Below are 5,635 nucleotides of genomic sequence, written 5' to 3' on the forward strand. Positions count from 1 at the left end.
AGGGTCATTCGATGAAGAACTGCGAGGACGCCTGCAAGAATTGTCGGGTAACAGGACACGAGACCAAAGACTGCCCGAAACGGACAATGTGCGACCTCTGCGGACAAGCGGCCCACTCCTACAAGGACTGCCCGAAGAGGGATCGATCCTGGGCAACTGTAGCGGCAAAAGCTCCGGCCAGAGGGAACCCTGCCCCAGTCAGAGCTCCAGCAGTGCAGAAGACCGGGAATAAGAAGTATGGTAAGAAGACGACAGTCCCCCCCCTCTCCCGGCCCTCCCTCGCCACCCCTCCCTCCCCCACTGAGGCTCTCACCTACTCCTACCCACCCACCTCAGTGGTCCTGTCACCTGCACCCCTCCCAACCCAGCCTCCCTTCTCCCCAGCTCCAGCAGCACTAACATCTTCCCCTGCAGCTGCTGGAGTCCTTTCCTTGGAGGATTTCCCCCCTCTTGTCTCCTCAGGTGCCATCCAGAGGAAGAGAAAAGTGAGGGACAGCCCAGCTGCTGATTCCTCGAAAAGAAAAGTCATGGAAATCTGCGTAGATTCCCTTGCACAGCAGGAGGAAATGGAGCAGATGGTGGAGGAACTCATGTCTGAACCTGAGATCATCGACTTCACAACAGACATCCAGTTGGCTTCAATCCTGGGACAATATTTCGCAGAGAGCCTACTGGATCTTTCGGACCCGCCCGACCGGATTGGTAACTAAGGTGTATCGTTTGCACTTACCTTCTTTATTCTCCCTCATGGTTGCTAAACTTAACATCATTAGCCTCAATGTGAGGAGTGTTAGAAATAGGACTAGATGTCAGATGGTGCTAACTTTTCTTTCCAAGCAGTCGAGTGATGTATTTATGCTTCAGGAATGTACTCTCCCCTCTTCCAGGTCATACCATCATCTGGCCAGGTAGTGGACCCATGGCCCGTCCTACTGGTCTGGTGGGGGCAACTCTAATTCTCCAGGGGTTGCCATCCTGAGATGGTAACTGAAGCATCCTTGCAGGACGTTGTGGGCTCCATGGGGAACGGCTCTGTGAACTATTCATGGAGCCGACCCGATGGCTCACTTCGTTCTCGGATTGACTTTGTGTTCACCTCCCGGGCAGTCAAGCAGCATGGGCACTCTCCATGGTCCCCTGCTTCTTCTCTGACCACAGGGCCATTCTCTTCCAGGGTGCCATCGGCCACGGTTTTCCTCCCGGCCCTGGCTCCTGGAAGCTGAAATGTGCCCTGCTGGAAAGAGAGGTGGTACTGGCGGAACTTAGAGACGCCTATATTGTTTGGAGGAATGATAACGTTTTCTTTGACAAAACCTGTGACTGGTGTGAATATGTTAAAGTTGAATTTAGTTGTTTCTTTGAGGCAAAAAGTCGTCAACAGGCGTGTGAGAGGAAGAGAGACTTCAGAGAGATGCAGCGTCAGCTGCGATCCCTGCAAGACCTCATTCAATGTGGCTGGGACGTCAGGAAGGAGCTGAAGGAAGCCAAAAAGGGCCTGAAAAGGCACTTTGAGGAGGAATCCAAGCGAATTGTCTTTCGTTCCAAGGTGGAGAACCTGGAGAAGGGTGAGAAATGTAACTCGTTCTTTTTCAGGAAACTCCATGTCGGCCACACGCCCCTGAAGGAACTCCGAGATGAGCAGGAAACATGCATTCTGGAAAGACGGAGGTGATGGGAGTCGTCACAGACTACTACCGTAGCCTCTACTCCCTGAAAGCCACTGACCCCGAAGCCGCCCATAAATTTCTGTCAGGTATCACTAATCATCTTGATCCTGCAGGTACGAAGGCTATGGATGTACCCCTGATGGTAGAGGAACTGCTCTCTGCCGCTAAAACCTTCAGACCCGGCAGGACCCCGGGCAGTGATGGTCTCCCAGCAGAGCTCTATGTAGCGCTGGGGGACTTGATCTATCCGTACCTGCTGGAGCTCTATGAGGAGATGGTGGTGGAGGGCAAAATGCCTCCGTCCTTGAGAGAAGGCATGATCACGATCCTGTATAAGCGGAACGGGGAGAGATGTGACCTGAAAAACTGGCGTCCCATCTCTCTCCTGAACGTGGACTACAAGATCCTGGCCAAAGTATTAGCCAACAGACTGAAGGTTGTCTTTGGACGGATCATCGGATCGGACCAAACCTGCGGCATTCCTGGCCGTAGGGTGGCCGAGAGTCTTGCCATGGTGAGGGACACAGTGCGTTACATGCAAAGCCGCCGTACACACGCGGCCCTGCTCAATCTTGATCAGGAGAGGGCTTTTGACCGGGTCTCTCACGAATTCATGGGTAAGGCTCTGTGTAGGCTGCGGCTTGGCAGGTTCTGTTTGTATTTTAACCTAATGTATTGTGACATTTACAGCACGGTGCTGGTGAACGGCTGGAACACTGACCCCTTCCTGTATTGTCGGGGGTTAGACAAGGCTGTCCTCTTTGTTTGTGTTATAGAGCTCTTCGCAGAGGCTATCCGGCAGAATGGAGAGATCAGAGGGATCACCGCACCAGGTCCAGGACACTTCGAGGTCAAATGCTCGCTGTGCATGGACGATGTGACCGTCTTCTGCGCTGACCAGAGCTCGGTGACTGCACTCGTCCAGACCTGCGAGGAGTTCGGACGCGCTTCAGGGGCAAAAGTCAACTACGGGAAGTCAGAAGCTATGCTCTTCGGAAAATGGTATCTGCCTTCTACTGCCTCCTTCCCATTTACCATCAAGCTGGACTTCATCAAAATTCTGAGAGTCTGGTTCGGGAAGGAAGGTGCAGCCCTAAAGTCGTGGGAAGAACGCTTGGCCAAAGTTAATTAAAGAATCGGACTGTGGAGCCTCAGACAACTCACTATTGAGGGCAAAGCAATGGTCCTACTTAATGAAGTCTTGCCTGTGCTACAATACACTGCACAGGCATGGCCCCCTCTTGCCATTGTCTCAAGGGCCATTACCAGGACTGTGTTTTGCTTCATCTGGGGCTCGAAAATGGACAGAGTAAAGCGGACTGTTATGTACAAGGAGCCCCGCAAAGGTGGGAAGGGTATACTCTGCTGCGGATCGCTTTTGCATGCGACTGTGTTCGTAGGACTTTAAGGACAGCAAACGGCTCTGCAGACAAGGCCATGTCCCGCTACTTCCTCCTTCCCTCTGGCTGGGACAAGTGGGACAGCTCCTTCCCTTACAACTAGCATGCTCCCTGGTTCTACGGAGATGTTGTCCGGTTTGTGAGGGAGCATCAGCTGGAGGGTCTTAAGCCCGACTTGTGGAAACCTAACACGATCCACAAGCACATCAGAGCAAAGGACTCGCTGGAGTCTGTTCCAGGGCTTCATGCCGACACGTTGGAGACTGTTTGGACTAACGTGTCATCTGGCAGGTTGACCAACGGGCACAAGGACATTTCATGGATGGCCATCCAGGGAGGACTGCCTCTTAGGTTATTCATGCATGCCCGCAACCTGTGCAAGACCCGGTACTGCCCCAGCGGCCCCTTCTCGGAGGAAACATCTTTGCACACTTTCTGGCAGTGCCCCTTTGCACAGGGTCTGTTGAAAGCCTTGGAACACGAACTTAAGGACTCAGTTCCCAGGAACAGACTGTCGTACCGCTCGGTACTTTACGGACAATTTCCTGGGAGTAACACAGATGGAGCAATCCAGGAGGCCTGGCGCCTTATGAACTGTTTTAAGGGCGCTATATGGTTTGCCAGGAATCGTCTAATTTTGCGGAGAGAGAGTGTGTCCGTCCAGGACTGCCGCAGGCTGATCCAGAGCCTGCTCAGAGACTATTCCACCTGGGACAGCCTGGACGTCGATGAGGAAGAGCACTGAAACTCCCCTTCTCCCCACTCTCCCTTCTTATGTGTTGTCTTTCAATAAAGCTTCGGGCCTGTGATCCCCCTTCCCCTATCCCCTCCTACCCACTCCCCCCCCCATCACTTCCTACCCACTCCCCCCCCCATCACTTGTCTGTAATTCTTTGTTGTTTGGCTTTAGTGAATGCAAGAATGTTAGTGTAGAATGTGGTGTAATGTATAGCATAGGTTAGCGTGTACTGTGTATTTTACGGTCATGTTATGTTTGGCTACCTTTCTTATTTATTATTTACTGCTTCATGGCTTGCGCTGCGTCGCAGTAATGTTTGTATGATGACGATTGATTGTCAATAAAGCTTTTTCATTTAAAAAAAATAACATCTTACTGTTCAAAAGAGAAACCATTTCTGAGAAAGGCTGTATAAAACTGGCCCTAAGTGAAATTTACGTCTTCTAATTGTTGGACAAGAAGAGAGTGGGTCCAAAAGCCTCAAGCTGGTGGAATTTAAGACGTTGGAATGTCCTGTTGTAAGATGTTTGAACTGAAGCGATTTTCTGTTTTGCAGATTTTTTAAAGAAATAGCTGAATAAGAACTAAAAAAATTAAAATGTAAAAATCTGTTCTTATCAGTTTAATATCTGCTAAGTCCCCTATCTGGGAACCATATATTTAATGGATTTTTAGAACAGGGAGATGGAAATAGAGCTTGCTCTGTCCACTCCACGCATTGACCTGGTATTGCAGTATCTCCAGGATCGGTGCACCCTTTCCTTATGTGTTGACTAAAATCAGATGTGAAAAGTTCTTTTAGCTTTTGCCATTGTTTGTTTCTTGCACGTTGGATCTCTCTTTTAATCCCATTATTTTAACACCTGTTGTACAATGCGTGATAATGACCTCATTATTAAATGCCATTAATTGATTGCCACCTCTTGTGTTGTTTCTGTGTTTCCAGCATTTTAATTTGGAACAGCTCATTCACCTCTCTTTTCCTCTGTCCCACCTCCTAGGTAAGTTCAAGAGCTGCACCTGAGCCATCCTGTCCGCCAGCCCACAGCCACTGATTGATGCAGCCAGCACCACAGTCAAGTAGTGGAATAGTGAAATAGTGGAGTGGAGTAGGGGAGCAGCAAGCAGCCATTGCAGCCGCCACAATGGATGGACCTGTGTGTGTGCACTAGATGGATGTGATGGAATGAGCTCTCCTCCCTACATTTGAAAGAAGTAAGATTTGAAGTGGCAACAATTCCTCCCTCGCCTACAAAGACGCCACCGATTTGGATTTGTTACTATGTTACCTGGAAGTAGGACTAACAAACTGTGCAAGGATGGAGGTTGTAGGAGGAGGAAGGACAAGAAGGTGTCAGTAAAGTTTGAGGAGGATGCCTACCTATTTGCCATTTAGCAGCCTGTCTCCCTCTTGTGGCCTCCTGGAGGCAGCTAGCTGTGCAGACAACATGGGGGGCACAAGTTGCTGTGTTGCCCTCCAAGGCAACACTGAGTGACTGACTGAGCAGCAACGTCTAATATATGGTTCTGATGGAACTTTGCGCGTGTCATTGTGGGGCCCTAAGAAGTGAGAGCAAGCTTTATGACATCATAATGGGACCTCAGACAGAGAAGCCTGGGCCCAGGCAGTGTTGGTCAGTGCTGGTCAACAGGCACTGTATTGCAGGTGATCGAAGGCGTGAAGGGAGAAGTGGTAGCTTTGGGCATGCACTTGCTGCTGCTAGCGTTTGTCTGCACAGCAGGAGGGCATTTGGGCGTTGCCAGGAAGGCGTTTTTATGTCGATTCCTCCACTTTCTGCACAGCATTGTGGTGCAAGCAAAAGAAGCAA

At 50.3% G+C, this 5,635-nt stretch overlaps 1 non-coding gene across 1 annotated transcript; it reads left to right on the plus strand.

Annotated features, from left to right (window-relative positions):
* The first annotated feature begins 4,375 nt into the window (after positions 1-4,375).
* Positions 4,376-4,566, plus strand: LOC142654374 (U2 spliceosomal RNA). The gene has a single exon (XR_012849019.1). It is a non-coding gene; the product is annotated as a U2 spliceosomal RNA (small nuclear RNA).
* The last annotated feature ends 1,069 nt before the right edge of the window (positions 4,567-5,635 follow it).

Source organism: Rhinoderma darwinii, chromosome 5, assembly GCF_050947455.1.
Source record: "Rhinoderma darwinii isolate aRhiDar2 chromosome 5, aRhiDar2.hap1, whole genome shotgun sequence".
NCBI lineage: Eukaryota > Metazoa > Chordata > Amphibia > Anura > Rhinodermatidae > Rhinoderma > Rhinoderma darwinii.